The sequence below is a fragment of the Suncus etruscus genome, chromosome 17 (genome assembly GCF_024139225.1).
Source record: "Suncus etruscus isolate mSunEtr1 chromosome 17, mSunEtr1.pri.cur, whole genome shotgun sequence".
NCBI classification, from domain to species: Eukaryota; Metazoa; Chordata; class Mammalia; order Eulipotyphla; family Soricidae; genus Suncus; species Suncus etruscus.
Genome location: NC_064864.1, coordinates 27104763 through 27126638, shown reverse-complemented (window position 1 = coordinate 27126638; position 21876 = coordinate 27104763). Strand labels below are relative to the sequence as shown.

Genomic DNA, 21876 nt, shown 5'->3' with positions numbered 1-21876 from the left:
CCATAGAATAGGGGGCTGGAGAGATAGCATGGAGGTAAGGCATTTGTCTTGCATGTAGAAGGACGGTGGTTCAAATCCCGACATCCATATGGTCCTCTGAGCCTGCCAGGAGTGATTTCTGAATGTAGAGGCAGGAATAGCCCGAGTGCTACTGAGTGTGACCCAAAAAAACAAACAAAAGTCCATAGACTAAACTCATTTTCACCATTTTACCCAGAAATAGACCCCTCTCCCCCAAGGTCTTTCATGAAAATAGCATTCTGTGTCCCAGTCTAGACTGTCTTGGTCTTTTTTCTTTTTAAATATGGAACACTTCATGAATTTGCACAGGGGCCATGCTAATCTTCTCTGTATCATTGCAATTTTAGTATATGTGCTGCCCAAGTGAGCACTGTCTTGGTCTGTAGGAATGGTGCTACTCATTCAGTTCCTAACATAGTTATTTACTTTTTTAATAAATAAATTCTTTAATCGAACCACTATGAGATACACAGTTACAGAGTTGTTCGCATTCTCACTCCAGGCACCCTTTCATTATCTTTCTTATTTCAACAACTAAGTGGAGAATTTTAATTTTTCTGGTTTTTGTGAATGATCAATCCACATCCTATGAAAGGAGAGAATGACAACTGTCAGCAAGACCTCTAGAAAAAAAATAGAAAAGATATATGCTCAGAGTTTTTCAAAGTCCATAGATCCATTCAAAAGCACTTAATGAGCCAAAGCCCTCTGCCAAGTAATAGACTAGGGTTTCTTGGTGAAGCAAAGTTGTCCTGCTTCTAAATGTGCTCCAAGATCATGAATTTTGTTTGATAGATTAAAAAAAAGAACACTGTGAAATTAAGTGTGTTCACCAAGATACATATAGTTAAAAATATCAATATATTGCTGGTAGCCTGGTGGAATTTATAGAGGAGGTGTCAAATAAGCTGGGTTAAAGTCAAAAATAAAAATCATACTTCCGGGGCCGGAGCAGTGGCACAAAAGGTAAGGTGATAAACTGTAAGCCAGGAGTGATCTCTGAGCGCATAGTCAGGAATAACCCCTGAGCGTCTACTGGGTGTGGCCCTCCCCCCAAAAATCATACTCCCTGAGCACCCAGAACCTACAGATTAAGTGGAAATGCCTTGATCTCTTCACCCAATATCCACCCACCTGAGATTGCTATTAATTAACTCATAGGTTCAATCCTTGGCACCCCATATAGTTCTCCCCAAACCTCCAGGAGTAATTCCTAAGTATAGAGCTAGGAGTAGGCCAGGTGTTAGCCCTACCAAAAAAAAAAAAAAGTTAGCTGTCACAAAGCAGGCAAAATGTATTTATTAAATCACTACTCACACATTCTTACAAATTTATACTCAGATATGTGTAGATATATCTCATGCTGGATTTCTTGCTCTTCTTTGAAGAAGTATTTTACTATGATCACAGAATATTTTTCATTGCTTTTTCAAGCCCCTTTTTTTGTTCAAGGTCTCCTTGACATGTCTATTAGCCAGCTTCATTTGTGACCTTGATATTTGTAGTTTGTCTCTGCTCTGGCCTTGAAGTGATTGCTTCTCCCACTATGTGGCTGCGCTACCCCTTCATCATCAGAGTTCCCTTTGGGGATTCTACCTGTTTCAGGTGCTTAGTTCAGCTCGTTTGTTATTTTTCACAAACTAGATGGTCACAGCATGGTCTCTGTTGTATTCTTCACCTCCTGCTTATTAATATGCCTCACAAGGAAGTACAAAAAGACATATTCATTTATTTATTTATTTTCTAAGACAATGTACTCAGTTGATTTATAATTCTGTTCTAGATAAAATTTCAACCTCCATCTTTCTTTGCCAATACTGGGATCGTTTTCTTTACTATTGAGTTTATGTTACCTACAAAAAATTACTTTTCATATATGCTGAGGACTAGCTTTGTAGAAATTTGGGCATAGCTTTAAGCTATAAAAAGGCCAGGTCTCAAGTAAATTGAGAAAACATTAAGTTTGAATTCCAAGCCAACTATTTACTAATTGTACAATATTGACTAAATTAGCTTCCTGTGCTTGATTTATCAAAAGGAAGCACATTCTTTTTTAATGATCTAGAGAGTAAATGTGAAGCTGCATGCACTAGGCCTAACTCAGAGTAATTGCTTGATAAGAGTTCTTATTTTTCTCTTCTGGCACCATGCTGATGTGTGTTTGGATTATAATGTCAATCAAGGAACTAACTGGCCATCAATCAGATCTCCAAAAGCAATACTTCAGAACTCCTATAAACATTATGCATTCATATTTGCAATGCAAGGAAGTATTTTAGTTATAGTTACCTGCTTTGTTCTGACAATTCTACCCATTGTTTTTGGGGGTGATCATAGGATTATATCGAAAGTACTATGGTCACTGGATCCTATATGACTTTGCACATAGGATGTGCAATAAATATACAATATTTTTTTTCAATGCTTGCAGAAAATGAAAAAAACTAGGCAGATGAGTATGACAGACCTCAAAATCATTGGGCAACATTATGTCTCTATGTACCTGTTGTGTGGATCAGGACTGAATTATGACATATAGCTGTGGTGCAAAGCTAGCTCCAGCAGATGTCTCTGTGATACTGGCATTCTCAACCAAACATAATGGTCCTCAAATTTTTATGGTAACTTGAAAGAACAGAGATGCAAGCTGTGGCATTTTGGTACCATGTACAGGTAGAGTATATTACAGAGTTTGACATGAACACAGTTTTAGAACTAAGGAAAAACAAATGCTTGAGACTAAGTTAAAATTATATCAATGGGCAATAAACACTGAAAATAAAAATGAAAATGAAAAAAAAAATAAAGGCTGAGTGTAGAAGGGGGAAGGTGTAGAAATTTATAACTTAAGAATAGAGTAGATGACTTTAAGGGAACTATAAAAGGGATATACCTTATTTATGTGAAGGCTGTGTATTTTAGGCAAACTTCAGATTTTGAATTAGAATATGTATAATTCTTCATTTCCTAACTATATTGTTAATATTATTTTTTATTCCACAGAAGAAACATTGCATATTTTAGTGGCTCCCTTAAATGACTCCTTTTATTTTTGTTTTGGTTTTTGGGCCACACCCAGTGACGCTCAGGGGTTACTCCTGGCTATGCATTCAGAAGTTGCTCCTGGCTTGGGGGACCATATGGGACTCTGGGGATCGAACCGCGGTGTGTCCTAGGCTAGCGCTGGCAAGGCAGACACCTTACCTCTAGCGCCACCGTGCCGGCCCCTACTGACTCCTTTTAAAAGGAATAAGTATATCCATGGTTAAGTACTTTCTTTCTATAAAAACAAAGTCATTAATGTGGCTTTAGAATTTAAAGAGGCTGAGATAAACTTAATATAAAGTTTAAGATAAACTTGAATATTAAAAATAACTCCATATAGAGTTTTCAATAATGGCAAATACAAAGAATGTATATTTTTTGATGTTTTCAAACCTGCACATCTTCAATTTTCTAATGGAATGTTCATGGATGATTCCAAGTTCCTAGTGTTGCAGTTAGGACAGTCACTGATCCAGAAACTATAAAATGTTCCTTTGGAAAGGGCTGGCATTTTAACCATGAGATAAAAGGAGAATTTTAAGCAGAGTTAAGGTCTTCTTAACTGTTACACTTTGTCCCAAGGATGTCTTTGTGGCTGTGGGTCAGTGCACACTACTTCTCACAGTGTAAACCAATCAACAACTCTGGTTAGCCTGTGTCACAGAGCTCAGCTCATTAAGGAACTACAGCATCACCACAATCTCTATTGAAATGTCTGAGGCCAAGAGACCCAGTTCTTTTAGCAGAGGAGCTATAAATCATATCACTATATACATTATGATTTGAGTATCTTGGGGGGAAACTCCTGCTACCTCAAGAATCCAAAATACAATTGTCACCATATTTGCTAATTTTGAACTTCTATCTAGTTTCCCCTTCCCAGCTAAGTTAGAGCCCTGTTCTTCACTTTATAACCTCCAACAAACAGCCCTTTTCACACTATTAACAGAGCTAGACCTATCAAAACACCCCCAAGTTCAACTAGGGTCCTATTCTGAATATCATAATCAGATCCTAGGATGCTGAGGTCTTCTGATCATCAGTAGAGGAAAGCACTGAAAGAAGATAGAAATACTGTTTGAAGCATGGATGTTTGGAGCCAGAGATATAATACAGTGTGTTGGATTCTTGCCTCGCATGTAAATTATCCAGGTTTGATTCTGGCAGTCCATATGGTCACTTGAGCCCATCCAGGAGTGATATCTGGAGTAAGTCCTGTGGAGTGTGGCCCCAAAACCTCAAAATTTTAAAAAATATTAAAAATTAAAATAATGCATGAATAATCTTTAAATTTTTTCTTTTTATCTTGACATACAATTGATATGTAACATTTCTGTTTCATATTAAAACAATGATTCATTATTATGCATATAGCAAAATAATCAGCATATCAAATCTAGCCAGACATACAAATAATTACATACGAAATTTTTGTTATGTGATGAGGACTTTCAAGATCTATCTTGTTCCCAACTATAAAATAGCCAGAACAGTATTTTCAGCCATAGTCACAAAGTTGTATTTGTTACTTAAGAAGCTTGGATGTTCTTAACAGATTTAACTGAGTAAAGTGTTGATCCAAGAGAATAAAATCTATTCCTTGAGGGAGGCAACCTGGGTTTTTGTTTTTGTTTTATAAAGAGTTGTGCTATTCCATCCTGAGGCATTATTTACCAATGCTAACTCATTCTTATTTGTGTCACTGATACCACTGGAAGGAAAGAGCAGAGCATTCACAGGCTGAACAGCCAGGAGAAAAAAAAAAGAGGTCTTCCTAGGTTAAGTGTTTAAGAATTAGGGCTGTGAAAGACTAATGGTTGTTTGACTTACCTTGACTTTCACCTTCCCACTTGACTAGGAACACTCTATAGTGCTTTTTCAGCCACCAGCTCAAACTCCTGAAAGCAAGATGTGCTGATGGTAAAACCCACTTAATCACACTCTGAAATACAGCACATATTTACCAGCAATATGTTCTTCTGGAGAATTTATTTACTTTCTGACAATTCACAACTTTTCTTTCTCACACACTCCTATGCCCTGAGGAGCTTCTGTGTCTTGTAGTTAAACTTGTCCAGCTTCTACCTGAATTCAATGTCTCTTTAAACTTTCCCTATTCTTGGGAAGGGATCAATAAGTAAAAATATCCTCCACTGAACATGCTGACCTGAAGTGTCCAGAGCAAAAACTATTTAAACATTTTCAAAGTGAAGTCAGTCATTAATTTTTATTCTTGTAGATGAAAGACTAAAGGCAATGATGGATACCAAAGAATCTCTCAGCAATTGGATTTTAAAGAGATGTTAAAAATGTCCATTCTACAGCACAGTCAGTGGATTCTAGAGAATACCTTAGGTGTATTCTTCAGATTATCAAATAGGAAATACTAAGCCAAGTACTAAGGTAAGGAATTTTCTGAAAGATGGTAATGCTTTATGATAGTTAAAAATGCACAAAGTTGGGCCTGGAGAGATAGCACAGTGGCGTTTGCCTTGCAAGCAGCCGATCCAGGACCAAAGGTAGTTGGTTCAAATTCCGGTGTCCCATATGGTCCCCCGTGCCTGCCAGGAGCTATTTCTGAACAGAGAGCCAGGAGTCACCCCTGAGCGCTGCCGGGTGTGGCCCAAAAACAAAAAAACAAAACAAAACAAAACAAAAGCACAAAATTCTACTGCCATAGAGTAGTCTGACAAAGAAATAACAGGAAATGACTGAGTTGTCAATGATATAATCTATTATATCTATATACAATCTATTATATCAACGATATAATTATAATCTATCTGTTCCTTTTCTTATTAAGTGACAGAGCCTGAATTTGAAACCAAATCTGTGAAATTAAACCTGTGGTTGTTTTACTAATTCAAATTGTTGTATTTATTTATTTATTTATTTATAAATAAAAAAAATATTTTTCATAGTTCTGTTTTCTGGAGTTAAAAAAAATAACACCTAAATATAATATTCTTCAAGCCCTTAGTTCCCATCATCACACCTAAGCATTCCACAGGGACAACTGTTGTATCTATCATCCCACCTTGAGGAGGACAAAAGTTAATTTCTATGAAAATTTTACAGGCTGAAAAAAAAAAAAAAAAAGGCAGCCAAAGGGCCAGAAAATAATACAGTGGTAAGGGTGCTTGACTTGCATGTAACCAGCCAGGACTTTTTTTTGTTTTGTTTTGTTTTTTGGCCACACCCAGTGATGCTCAGGGGTTACTCCTGGCTATGTGCTCAGAAACTGTTCTTGGCTTGGGGGACTATATGGGACACTGAGGAATCAAACTGTGGTTCTTCCTAAATTAGCCGTGTGCAAGACAAATGCCCTACCATTTGTGCCACTGCTCTGGCCCCACCAACCAGGAATTTGATCTCTGACAATCCCTATGATTCTCCCAAGCACTGCCAGGAGTAACCCCTGAACACTGCCAAGTACAATAATAAATAAATAAATAAATAAATAAATAAATAAATAAATAAATAAATAAAGCAGAATAAAGTTAAAAATTCAGTCCCTGACTTCCCCTTTGCACCATATATTGATAAATTCAGTAGTTGCAACCTACCAACAACACACTACTCTACTATCAAGATCCTAGGAGAGATCATAAGGCATTGCACATGTCCTTTAGTTCATATTGTAAATCCCCTTCTATGAAGTGGCTCTATGATGGACACTGGATATTCAGGGAGACATTTCCTGCCAAGCAGCAAAAACACAGAAGTAATAAAATAATTTCAGAGCAATGCAGTATGTTTTTTTATGGCTTGGTACATAGAAGAAGGAAACACTAACTCTGGGAGAGAAGCTGTTTGAAGAGGAGTCTTATTATAAGATAAAACTGTAATCATAGGAGGACTTTGTAATGAAAGATGAAACTTAACAGTTTATTGAGTTTGTCATTGGCCTTTTAGCTATAAAGAAGCTCTGAGGTCCAGTTTGGTCCTAACCTCTGTATACTACAGTATCCTCACATCTGTAAGCTTACTTGTAAGCTTAGCCACAAACCTGTATTGAGATATGGGGAATACTGACAGTGATATGAAGCAGGTAGTATAATTTTTATCTTTTTAATACTGTCACTTAAAATTTTATAGATATTGGCATCCTGTCTGTTGAAATTTAGAGTTGAAGAGGTGAGTGTGATTTTTGGCTATGCAATGGAACATCAAGTTCATTCTAAGTAATCCACTATTTCATATATATGTATTATGTATATAATACATAAATCATATGAAATTGAATTATGTGAATTATATGATTTTTTAACATTTTAGGTCAGATTACTTGAAAGCAACGATTTATATGGTTCTACTTAATATATACAAGGCTCTTGGCAGCGTAGGGAATCCTAAAATATCAGACATCCTCTGTGCTTCACTGGATATCACCTAGTGGGATGTATTTAAAAAAATTAGTTACACAAGAGTGTGACAGAAGCTATAAAAAAGGACAAAAAAAACTGAAGAAAGGGAAGGTGACAGAATTGGGGCAGTACAAAAAAGGAGGTTTATTTGATCTTTTATATCATATGTATCATAACCCACTCTTTATGTCTGAACTGTGTTCAGACATTTATTTTCTTTTTCATGATAAAGGGAAGGATAAGAAAATACTAGTGTTTAGAAAACTTCAAGAAGCAGAATTTTTAAAGCTGTAAAGTTGTATTTTCCAAAGCTATCTCTTGTTTATTTTTGGGATTAGGGGATTGATCTGGAATATGAGCTATATTGTTCCTTATTTCATTAAAAGTATTTTAGGAACCCAACTTGAAAAACTTTGTAAATCACAATGCTTTCAATAAAATATTAAAAAAACATATTAGGGGCAACAAGATAGTACAGATTCAGCTGAGCTGGGTTCTATCCCCATTACCCATATGGTTCAATCCCTGGCAACCCATATGTTGGTCCCTCAATGGTGGAGTAACCGATTTTCATTCTATTCAGGCTAATTGGTTTTTGCTGAAACTTGTCACCATTCATGGACTAGAATACATCTGGGTGGGCCCGGAGAGATAGCACAGCGGCGTTTACCTTGCAAGCAGTCGATCCAGGACCAAAGGTGCTTGGTTTGAATCCCGGTGTCCCATGTGGTCCCCCGTGCCTGCCAGGACTATTTCTGAGCAGACAGCCAGGAGTCACCCCTGAGCACCGCCGGGTGTGGCCCAAAAACCAAAAAAAAAAAAAGAATACATCTGGGTTGGTTCCTTACCCTACCTGTTCTCCACCCTAAGGGGTGGTCTTTCCCATCCCAGTAAAGACCAAGAGTCTCAGGGAGAAACTGCTTGAGGCTTTGGTTTTCCATTACTAGGTGATCTGCCTGCTAGTATCTCTTGTTAGGAGCAAAAGACTTGTGGAATTTGACTGAACCTTTTTTAGTCCCTTTCATTCTGTATATTATTTCCCCTTGTCAAAGTTTGCTTTCAGACCTGTCTGTCCCCGATACCTTGGGATTGGAGCAAGAGGCTTCCACTTACTCCAGCCTGACTAGGAGTAATTTCTGAGCACAACGCTAGGAGTAACCCCTGAGCACAGCTGTGTGTGGCCCAAAAGTAAACAAAAAGTTTAATAATAGGAAAAAAAATAAATACTAAGCGATCTACCCTCTTAAATATTTAAATCCACAATATAGCATTTTAGAATACAGGCACAGTGTTGTATAATGTACTCTATGAGTTATTAATTTTGTATATGGAAAATTTAGACCCTTTGAAGATCATCTCACATGCCCCTTTCCTCAGCCCCTAAAAACCACAGCTTTCTATTTTTTATGAATTTGAATCTTCAAAATCTCATGTAAATAAAACTGCTTAATATCTGTTCCATTAGTTTTGTCTTATTTCATTAAGTACATCTTTAACTTCTTACATATCCTTAATTTTTCTTAAAACACATAGACAGGGGCCTGGAGAGATAGCACAGAGGTGTTTGCCTTGCAAGCAGCCGATCCAGGACCAAAGGTGGTTGGTTCGAATCCCGATGTCCCACATGGTCCCCTGTGCCTGCCAGGAGCTATTTCTGAGCAGACAGCCAGGAGTAACCCCTGAGCACCGCTGGGTGTGACCCAAAAACCAAAAACCAAAACCCATAGACAGTGAAACTATTCTGCGTCTATCTGTCTTCCTCTGACTTATTTCACTCAGCATAATAGATTCTATGTACATCCATGCATAGGAAAATTTAATGACGTCATCTTTCCTGATGGAGGAGTAATTTCTGAGTACAGGGCTAGGAGTAACCACTGAGCACCACTGGGTGTGACTCAGAAACCAATCCTCCCATTTAAAAGAAATGAATCATAATAAAAGGCTATTATTAAACAAAGTGGTAAAAGTGCTTGGTTAACTAAAAATAAATGTTTAACACAACTCAAAATGTAACACTTAAATATATTAACATTGGACACTTTAGATTTCTGATCTAATACAGCATAAAATAAATTCATCAATATAAATGACAGAATATTTTGTCTCACAATATTGAGGGAGAAGGTAATCTTCAGATAAAAAAATAATAGATTTGGAAGTTAGATGTTAGTGATCTAACCAAAGTTTGCAACAGTTTCTAAAAATTAAACTTGAATTCTATGAATAGTAGCAACAATTAAAGATAACATAGAAGTTGTCTAAACTGAAAGAATATCTGGTTCTATAATTCAAATGAGCTTGTTGAGTACTGAATAAAACTAGTAAAAGAGGCCAAATACTCATCAGATCTGTCAAGATTTTTGTTTTAAGAACAAAGAGGAAACACTCAACTATAAAACAAATCAGTTTTATGAAGTGAAGTAAAATCTGTTAGGTTTAGTTTTCTCTTAAAACTTGTCTTTTAAAATCTTGGTTATTTAATCAAAAAAGAGTGTTACTAAAAAGGCAACAATAAGATATTCTTTCTTATCTTAAAAGATTGCCAACTACTATCAAACTGTCCTTAAACAGAAATTTAGAAATATAATGTAACTAAAAGTTGGCAGTTTTTCTTTTTTTTGGCAGTTTTTCTTAAGACAACTTAAATATATACATATATATATAAGTAAATATATAAATACATAAGTTTATTTACTTATATATAAGTAAATATGTAAATATATAAGGGGTTTCTTTAATTCTAAATTTCAAATCTGCATTACAAATATCCAAAGTATGATGAAATTTATTTTAAATCTAAGAGTAATTATTGTATAGCAAGAACTAGCAAGTGATGAAAATCGAATGATACAAATTGATACTTTCTATAGGATGTATTTGTTGCCAAATATCTCACTTAAAATAATTAATTACTAAAATTTGAGGGGCAGAATGTTTGGAAATTAAGTGTCCCAGAAATTCATGTATCTTTATAGGATTTTTGTTTATGCTTTTGGTATGGTATTATACCCAAAATATTACTGCCAATCCCATTATTAAGAACTTTTTTTTTTGTTTGCTTGTTTTTTTGGGCCACACCCGTTTGATGCTCAGGTGTTACTCCTCGCTAAGATCACAGAAATTGCCCCTGGCTTGGGGGGATCATATGGGACGCTAGGGGATCGAACCGTGGTCCTTCCTTGGCTAGTGCTTGCAAGGCAGACACCTTACCTCTAGTGCCACCTTACTGGCCCCTATTAAGAACTTTTTTCTGCATTAAAAAAAATAGAAGTATTACAGTTTGGGGAGATCATCATCATCGTTATTGTTGTTTGTTTATTTTGGAGGGGTACATCCAGAAGTGCATGGGGAACCATGCAGTACTGGGGACTGAAAAATGAATGAATCCTGTATGTAAATCAGATGCTCCAAACCATTGAGCTATTTCCATGACCTTCAATAAATTCAATAGCATAAACATCTGATCATGAATTTTCCTTAGATGATAAGTTTTTGATTACTGATCTAATCTTTTACTATTGATGAGTTTAGATTTGCTATTTCTTCATAAGTCAGTTTCAATAAATACATGTTTCTAGAATGTTTTATTTCTTTTTGGTTGTTCAATTTGTTAATATATTGTTATAGTATAATCTCTAATGGTCCTATATAAAGCTTTGATATCAGTTGTAATGTGTCCTCTTTTTTAATATTTATATTATTTGATTCACTCTTTTTGTTGTTTTTGGGTCATATACTCAATAATTATATCTGAGAGTGTTCTATATGGGACTATATGTGATGACTCCATATAGAATAGAACCCAGGAATAGAACCCAGGTCAACAGCATACAAGGAAAATCCCTTAGCCACTGTATTATGACTACAGCTCTGAATATTTCACATAGTTAATGGATTTGTCAGCTTTGTTAATATCTATAGAAAGTAAACTCTTCGTTTTAATTTTTAAAATTTTTAGTTTATATTCATTTATTTTTATTGTAATATTTGCTACTCTCCTTTTGTTGTTGACTATTAGTTTATTCTTTTTTTTTTTTTTAGTTCCTGGAGATGAAATGTAAAACTGCTGATTTGAGATACTTTAAAAATTCTTATTATTTTGCATTACAAACTTTCTCTGTATTGTTTTTGTCACTTCTCATAAATTTTTGAGCATATGTTGTGCTATCATTTTCTTTTTTTTTTAAATGGAATAAAACCGTAAGCAGGTTTTATTTGAGGTACTGAAAAAGAACAATAGGGAGAGGATAGGGGAGCAAGCAAGTGAGCAAGAGAGAGAGAGAGAGAGAGAGAGAGAGAGAGAGAGAGAGAGAGAGAGAGAGAGAGAGAGAGAGAGAGAGAGAATGAAAAAAGAGAGAGAGAACAACTTGTTCAACAGAAAGCATGGCTTCACCAAAGGTAGAGAGAACCCTGATTCACAAGCCAGCATGAACATACAAAAGTGTACATCTCAAGCAGGAAGATGCGGATGTCATGCACATGCGGGTACTATGTTTATGGGCCCAAAGAGCATATGTGACTTTATTATCGTTTTTATTTTGGCCAATATATTTTTTTGGAACCAGAGCGACAGAACAATGGACAGGGTATTCTCCTTCCATACAGCAGACTCAGGTTTGATCCCCAGAACTTCATATGATAGATCCCCCAGCTCTAGTTAGGAACAACCCCTGAGGGTAAAGCCAGAGGTTATCTAGTAGCACTGCTAGATGTGGTGATCAAGCAAAGGTATTTTTAGTTTTCTTTTCATTCCTTCTTTTACCCCTTCACTGTTTTAGAGAATGCTGTTGATTCTAATTTTATTATTATGCATCAGACAACAAAATATGATTTGCATAGTCTTAAATTTTCTAGAACTTTCTTTGTGGGTTAATGTGGTTACTATTAGAGACAATCCATATGTTTTAAATAGAATCTGTCTTCCTTCTTTGGGTGGTGTGTTCAGTACATATATAGTACATCCATTTGTTTTTCTTTTAATATGCATATGTATGCACAAATATAAATATATGAAGCACTATGATTTACAATACTGTTACTGGTAGAATGGTTTCATGCCTACAATATTCTAACACCAAACTCTCAATCAGTGTCTGCTTTCCTCCATTATTGTCTCAGGAGACCTGCTTTCAACACCCCACCCATAGCCAGCTTTCTCTTGGTAATCTTAGTTCTATAACAAGTTCCCAGATATTCCTTTTATCTTCTACAGGAAGAAATTCCAACCGTGAGATCATGGCTCCATTTGTCTTTTATAATATGAAAAAAATACAAAATAAGTAATACAAAATGCCAAAGAGAACACATCCTTTCTATTGATGTCTATGAATGAATTGTAATGAAGGAGTTAAATGTGGTTTGGTTTTAGCATCCTTCTCTCACTGATACTGAAATCTTGTTGCCTGTTGTTGAATTCCTACTTAGAGGCCCAGACAGAACCTTCAGAGAAAATAGCATGCTGTACTAAATCTGAAGAAAAACAGAAATTTCTGTCTCCTTTCAAAAGGACTATCTGATTCTAGTAGTTGAAGCATCAGGGAGGCAAAATTAGTTTCTTATAAAATCCCAAATCTCTTGTCACCTTATCCAGGCAGATGAATTCTCCTAGGCAAGTCAGAAAAATAAGTGAGCAGAGCAAATGGGGATGTTGGGATTTATTTCTATTTCCACAGAAACCATCAATGTTTTGGCTGAAGCTTGCTCTGGAAGTATCATATAAATCTTGTTCTCTTTTGCCTAGGGATTCATTAGGAGGATTTACAGAAAGTTGGGGGCTGTGGATAGATTTTGTTGGAATCTCTGCAGAATATCAATAAAGATACTCCTTCTGAAACCATATGCAAAACACTAGGGGAGACCCCATAGGAGTTACACAAAATTTTCATTTTTCAAAACTGACATTTTAGTTCCCATGATTATTAAAAGATTTGCTTCTGAAAGTTAAACAGCTTCTTGCTTCTTCCTTTGGTATTTCTTTAGTAACCAAATGTACAGATAGTAGAGTAAATTTCTCTAGAGTGTTTGGGGTGATTCAAACATATATGAACATAAACTCTTTGCATTCATTTTGTATATTTGCTAATAGTTGCATCATTAATGTCTGATTTAAACTTTAATTTCTTCAAAGAAGAGACATTACTTGATTTAATAGACTTGAAGTTTCACTGTCTCTGACTTCTTTTTTTTTTTAGGGAAGCAATCCAATTAGCAGAAAGTGAAAAACTTGAGTTAGGGACATCCTGCCACAGGGCACTTTGATGAAGGGAATACATAGGTGTCTTGGTTAAGACCATACTCAATACCTGGGTGAACAGTAGACAGAGTGACATTTATGCCTTTCTATTGGAAAATCAGGTTTGGGGGCCAGTTGTAGACTTGCAGTGGTGTGATAATTGTCTCAAATTCTCCACTTTCACCATGTGGAATACCTAGTATCTCCTAGTCACATATGAGAAACAACTTGCTTATGAGTCAGTTTTACTACATCACAATCACTAACTTCTGTTTTTGCTTCTTCTGTATTTGCAGGATTGGGTTCACAGCAGTGCCTATTCCAGATTGGAGCCCCTCTATTAATGCCACCTGTCTTGATTCTTAGGCATGCCTATGTCTGTCTGCTTCAAAATCTCTGAGAGGGAAATGTTAAAAGTAAATAAGTCAGGAAAGTGTAACTCTCATGGGTGTTAAGGGCTCATCCTAAAGTACTAGTTTGGTATGTCTTGGATGGATGTCTGCTATCAAGGGTCCTTTTAGTAATACAGCGTTCTGATTATATCAGCAGTGGGACATTTCTGTCTTGGATTTTCTTCATGTGGTCATTTTACCTTAACACAAAATGTGTTAGTTTTGGCCTTCAGGTTGCAGTTGAATTACAAGTGTGAGGCCATACTCAATTATAATAACTGAAAATCATTTATCTTGTGTTTGTGCTTCAGTGGTTCTTATACATTGTTGAACTTCATTGCCAATTCATAGAGAATATGGGGAAATATTTTTTATCATGAGACAATCTTATTGAATGGAATCTATTTAAATAAAATCCTTATTCAATCTTCTTTTGGACAGTGGTAATGCTGCACAGAAGGCAAAGCTGCTGGAAAGCTTCCAGGCAACAAATTCAGTGTCTATGTTAACACACACTTATTTGTTTGCAAGGGAAATCTGTTTGGCTTAATAAACCAAAAATTCTATTTTTTTCATAAAATTTTGATATATTTTCAACAATAGAACAGTTGCAGACATGTGCCTAGTCATTTTGAACTTGGAAAAATTCTTTCATAAAGTTACCCCAAGGATCATTATCTTTTTTACAGGTGAATAACTAAATTCAGAGAACTCAGATGGCTTTTTCAAGGTCATACTGTCAAGAAATGAGAGCTTTAATTTTTTTAAAACATTCACTGCTTTTTTCATTCCAGTCACATTTATGATTTGAATCTTTCTAAAAAAGCCTAACTAGATACTATGGCAGAAACTGCACAGAGATGGTCAGACTGGAGAATAATTTAAAGCTGATAAAATTTTTTATATCAGATTTAAAATGCAGAGTCCCTTGGCTAGCTATGATGCAGTTTTTCAGAAAATATTTTAAAAGGTGTAATAATCTCTCTACCCCTCATATACTCTTCTATTATATTTTAGTTTCTTTATAAATTATCAACTCATTTATTCTTCAAAAATTAAGTAAACACCATGTACATTTATAGAATACAAGTTTAATTGTAATTGTAATTCTAAAGAAATAATATATTAAATAAAATTTCTATAATTGCAATAAAGCTAAACATATTGGAGTACCTAATAGCAGGTTCTAAAGTATATCCAGGAATGTTTTTTCTCAGGAATCAGTGTTTTTGTTGAAACAAAGAACACAAAGACAGTAAATAGAGTGGTTGAAAAAGAAACTTGAGTTCATCTTTGGAAACTGGAAGTCTCATGTGACTGAAGAAAGAGACAAAGAGAGAATAGAGAGAAAGGAGACAGATATAGGGACAGACAAGAGAGAGAGGCACAAAGAGGGATAGAGAGACAAGGAGCATATTTTAATTAGTAATATACAGGAACACTGGGTAAGTGATTTTTAAGCAGAATTCTTAAGTAGATAGGCCACCACAACAAAGAAAATACCAAACAAAGGTGCCAGTTTGAATTGAGCTGAGGTATGTAAGACCAGCAATAGTGACTGTGGACAATGAGTAGAGTTTCGACTAGGAAAAGCACCACTTTGAATTGAGTTAAAGTGTGTGAAAGAAATGACCAGGGATGCAGGCTGTGGGCAGAGTTTGGATTTTATAAGTGGCAGCTTGAGTTGGACTGAGGAGTGTGAAACCAGCAAGAGCGTGGCTGCTCAACTTCATGGCCAAGCATTTTTTTTTAGTCAAAGAGCCCCACAATAACACATTAAAAACAGCACCATGCTACAAAGGTCACAATGAGAAAACAATGCAGAACCTCACCATAGCTTGCGACTAAAGGTACTAATTATAAAGACTCAACCAACATCAACCACCTACATAACTTCTTGATCAGGTCCTTAGAGAGAAAATATTTAGGCTGTTAAAAGAACTCAAAGAAACCATGGAATGGACAGCCCATAATATTCAAGATAATATGAGACTAAAAATGAGAAAACTTTAAACAGAAATATCAGGGTTGAAAAACATGGTAGGTGGAATGAAAATGTTACTTAAAAGCTTCTCCAGCAAAATAACAGCTGCTGAAGACTGAATCAGTGAGCTAGAAGATGAGCTGAATAACAACTTCACACAACAGAAGAGGTTAAAAAAGAGCCTTAAAACAAACAATTAGAAGATGCAAAATGAGTCCTAACAAACAACAACAACAAAAAAACCCCCGCAAACAGATGACAATAGAACTCTAGAATAAACTCAATAGAAATAACATCAGAAACATTGGAGTCATAGAGACTTAAGAAGAACCCCCCCCCCAGGAAGAATCAAAATTCAAGAAAATCAATACTGAGAAGTTCCCCAAACTAAAGAGTGCAACAACTATATCCTGAATGCCCAAAAAGTACCAGCCAAAAGAAATATATTAAAAAAAAACCCAAAGTACATTATAGTCACAAAATGAAAACTACAGACAGAGATAGAATACTGAAAGGAGCAAGATCAAAAAGAGAAATTATATACAAAGAAACATACTTAAGATTTACAGAAAATGTATCATAAGCAAGCCTTAAGGCCCAAAGACAGTGATAGGATATAGTGAAAAACATCCATTAATGGCTCACCAAGAATACTTCACTCAACTAGACTTTCATTCAAGTTTGAGGGTAGGATACTCAGAACCATGGATAAAGATCAGCTTAGAAATTGTACAGACGCAAAACTAACCTTAAAAGAAAAACCGATGGGTCTACTTTAAGTCAAAGCAGACCAAAAAATAAACCAAACTCTTACAAAAAGATGGAACAATACTATGACAATCATCTCTCACAATGTCTTTGGATTAAATAACCAATTAAGAGACACAGAGTGGAAAAATGGATTAAAATATTTAACCCAACATTTTTCTGCCTGCAAGAAGCATACCTGAATAGTCAAAGCAAATATAGACTCAAAGTCAAAGCAACAACTCCTTTATAAAGGCTGGGTTGTCCCACCTCCCAATTAAAGGGGGAGTAATGGAGGTACCAAGACCAAACAGTTATAAGACCACTAAGTAATAAACTAGACACAGAAGGGACCACGCATTCTAGCAGCCCCTGGGGGAGGAGGAGAGTGGAGGATATGGGAGGCAGGATGTGAGCGGTTGTGGGAGGACAATTCGGTGGTGGGAATTCCTCTGATTCAATGTAAATATGTACCTGGAATATTACTGTGAATGATATGTAAGCCACTATAATTAAAATAAAAATTATATTTAAAAAAAAAAGGCTGGGTTGGCCACACTAATATCATATGATACAGACTGTAGTCTTAAAAATGCTATGAGAAATAGCTGGACATTTTGTAACAATTAATGAATATTCATATCAGGAATAAATCACATTCCTAAACATATAGGCACCCATTGAGAGACCATAAAATATTTAAAACAATTTCTGACAAAATTTGAAGGAAGACATTAATAGCAATAATAGTTTTAGGAGAATTCAACACTACCCTCTACCCTCATGGTAAGTCAACCAGGTTAAAATTTAGCAATTGGCTCTTAAAGAAGAAATGGAAGAGAGTTACTTAGTGTACTTAGTATATAAATACTTTTTAGGCTGTTGCAGGAAATTGAAGAAACAGAAACATTCCCAAATAGTTTATATGAAGTCAACATCATGCTGATATCAAAAGCACACAGAGATGTCATAAAAAGAGAACTACAGTCCAATAACCTTTATGAATACAGATGCAAAGATTCTGAACAAAATGCTTGCAAATGGAATCCAGCACTTCATGAATAAGGCCTATAGGAAAAAGTAGGATTCATGCAAGCTAATCAATATAATACATCATATTAACAAAAAGAAAAAGAAAAATCATCTGATCATATAAATAGATTCAGAAAAAGCATTTGTCAAGGCCTAACACCCATACATGAGAAAATTCTCAACAAGATTGAAATTAAAAAAAACTTTTATCAATATAGTCAAGGCTATTTAACACAAGCACATGGCAAATATTATACTCAATAGGGAAAAACAAAAAGCCTTTTCTCTAAGATCTGGCAGCAAGGAAAGGTTGCCCTCTCTCATCATTTCTATTCAACATAGTACTAGAAGTACTCTTCATGAAAGAAAAAGATATTCAAGTTATCCAAATAGGAAAGAAAGAAGACAAAATTTCACTGTTTGCAGATGGCATGATACTATATTTAGAAAATCTTAAAAGACTCTACCAAAATGCTTCTAGAAACAATAGATTTGCATAATTATTTGGCAGACTACAAAATTAATATTCAAAAATGTGTGGTTCCAGATCCCCTGGAAACATAAGGAAAGACTCTATCCTATGCTTCATCCTAAAATTGGGGCAAAAAGCAAGACTACCAACTACAGAAGACTGACTAAAACAACAACGATGGAACAGAACTCCTAGAACCATAAAGAAAAACTCCACCCTAGGCTTCATCCTTTGACCTTTGCAAATACCAAGATCTCTCGCTACAGAGGCAGGATTTTATCATCCATGATGGAGCAGAAAGTTTCCAGACACCACCAAAGGACAAAGGGGAGAGTAAAAGAACATGTATGGAGCCTGTAGTTATTCCCATGACAGTATACTTCAAGGGTGGAGAAACCCTGTATCTTTGACTTAGACCAAGGGAATTCCCTTTCTAATTTTCCCAATATTTACTGTGCCTATGCAAGAAAAAAAAAAGCACAAATTAACTTTTTTTTTTTTGGTTTTGTTATTGTTGTTGTTGCTTTTTTCCCTGTGGGTTTTCTTTTGTGTGTGTGTGTGCTTTTTTTTTGTTTTGTTTTGTTTTTTTGTTTTTATTTCAGGACTGTGATTATTTTGTGGCTGGTGTCTTTATTGCTGTGGTACTTTTTGAGTTTTTTGTTTGATTTTTTTAAAATTATATTTAGTATTGTTATGTTTTTTATCCTTTTTCCCTTTCTTCTCTTAAATTGATATTTATAGCATCTAGGAAGACTCCTCCCATTTTTTGCTTGTTTGATTTTTGCCCCATTGTGTAAATCACAGTCCAAAAGAGAGAGAGAGAGAGGGAGAGGAGTCAGAGGAAGGTAGAAGAGCTTGTATTGGAGGAAAATTGTGCACTGTATTGCAAGTCAAAGTGTCTAAACAACAACAACAACAACAACAAAAAAGGAAGATAGAGAAGAGACAGAGGATAGAAAAAGAGAAGAAATATATATGCACTAGAGACTGGAAGGGTACAGAGCACTGGAGAGTGTGTTAATGAAACTGGGGACATTGGTGGTGGGAAATGTGCACTAGTGAAGGTTATTGTACATATTATGATTAATTGTAACTCAATCATAAGAACTTTATTTGAAACAAAACAAAACAAAACCAACAACAGCTATATTATGAGCAACCCTGTGACCATGGAGTTTAAATTTAATATTTTAAATAACTCAGTCAAATATTGGATTAAATAATTATGTCTCTGTTCTAACTGCTCTAGTTGTTTACAGAGAAAAATGCAAACTCTTTAACTTAACAATGCTTTCCATAATCTTGTGTATAATTACAAATTTCTACTTTATTCCACTATATAAAATCACATATGCAACCAATGTTTATGTCCATTAATTGGTCATGGCTGACTGTAGAGCTAAAATCAGAGAACGAGATTCTGGTGAAATTAATTAAAATTCTCAAAATTAATTCAAATCCCAAAGCTTCATTTTATGCATTTGTAAAACACAAAAGTTAATATGAGTGCTGCTTATACCTTAGAGAATGAGATAGAAAAACATTTCCACACAAGAAAAGAAATATCAAACACAAAGTAATTCTGGATATAGCCAACCCCCAAAGCCCCTCAAAATTTACTTTATTAAAATACTATTTATTTTTTAAAATAAAATATTTCTGATTTCTCTGATCATTAATTTTTCTCCAAAATTAAAAATAATAATATTTAGATTTTCTAGAGTTCCTACCCTATTTACAGTATAACTTTTATTTTAACTTAGCTATGTTTATAGATGCCATGGTTTTATTGTGTGTATGCGGTATGTGTATGAAAAGCAAATAACATGAACTTGATGATAATATAAAGTTTTATTGACAGAATAATATATGGTTTAATACTAATAACTCCCAGTATTAGACATACACAAATCACTTTTCTTGAATCTTACTTAACTTTTTAATCTTGACCGATATATTTTGAATCTTTATTAGGGTCAAGTATTTTGATGGTCATTATTGTTAAGATTGCAACGAATTATAATTAACCTGTTGATTTTTATAGATTCCTTTAGGTGATTAGACACAAAGGTGCAATCCCATAGATTTCTAGATCACTTAAATCTCTTTAATTTCTATAGGGCAAAGAATAAAAGGGAAGATAATTTCTGAGAAGTTAGAGCCACAGGAAAGAGCAATAATTTTTGAAAACTGTTAGTTGATGGAGTGAGTGTTTTTATTTCAGGTAAACAAATTATATAAAAGTATATATAAAATTCTTATATATAAAATTATATAACAGTATTTTACTTCCTAGAAGTAGTTGCATTGTGGTACAGGAACTTGGAACAGTTGAATTTATCTGGGCATTTGTAAACTATCTAGTTGTTACCACTTATCAGTAGGTTAGGATAGACTGGAAGTATTCAAAATCCTGGAATCAAATCTGACTCCTTTTGATAGTCTCTGAAGATAGAACTTATCTCAGAAACTGGTAGTGGAGTGTGTCAAATCTATCAAATAAGAATATTCAAAGAAATAGTTAAATATGGGGCTTGTGTTATAGTAGAGCAAGTAAAGCATTATCTTGTCTCTGGCTTACTCAGGTTCATTTCTCAGCACACCATATTTTTCCCCAAGTACTGCCAGGAGTGATCACTGAATGTTTATCTAGTAGTAAACACAGAGCACTTCTGGGTCTGGTTTAAATCCCTTCCTCATAAGAAATGGAGAATAGAGACTAAATTTTTCTCCCATCTAAGTACTAACCAGGTCTAGACCTACTTAACTTCCAAGATTAGACGAGACTGGGGTAGTATGGCCATAGACTAGAGACTGAATTTTTCTAAAGAATTCGGGGGGAGTACAAACATTTAACAGATAATCTTGGACTTAATTTTCATTCCTATCTGCATATTAGTAGTTTAGAACAAAAGGCTTTTCACTGTGTTTTCATGTTTTTTGTACAGTTAATAGGAAAGACTATTACCTGGTAGAGTAGGTCAAACTTATACATTAAAAGAGCAGGTCTACAAGAAAATAGTCCAATGCTATACAGAACAATACATAGCTCATCAATTATCATATAATAAATAATAAAAGATGTAAAATAAATTTGCATTACTACTTATGAATTTTATTGGCAGCCATATAAGTCAACATACAAACATTTTCTATTATTTTAATAGTGATGCTGAGATTACAGAATGATTATATATGCATATTTTGATATTTTGGGCCATACCTGTTGACACTCAGGGCTCAGACACTCCTGGGCTCAGAAATCGCTCCTGTTTAGAGGACCATATGGGACACAGGCGATCAAACCCAAGTTCGTCCTAGATCATAGCATACAAGGCAAACAACCTACCACTGTGCTCTCTCCAGCCCCAGAATGATTATATCTAAAGGTATCCAACTATTCCTTCTAGGTCAGCATTTGTATTTTCCTATTATTCACTATAGGAAATTAACATTATTTTTTAAGCACATTGTGTATTAAATGTTAACTACTCCTAGAGCAGAGTAGTGGGTAGAAAAGAATTCTGGGAAATAAACATAGCTTGAGAAACATATCTGGATTTTCCATGACAATTTCTCAA

At 35.0% G+C, this 21876-nt stretch overlaps 1 pseudogene; it reads right to left on the bottom strand.

Annotated features, from left to right (window-relative positions):
* Positions 1 to 298: 298 nt before the first annotated feature.
* On the bottom strand, positions 299 to 392 carry LOC125995462 (uncharacterized; annotated as a pseudogene).
* Positions 393 to 21876: the final 21484 nt, after the last annotated feature.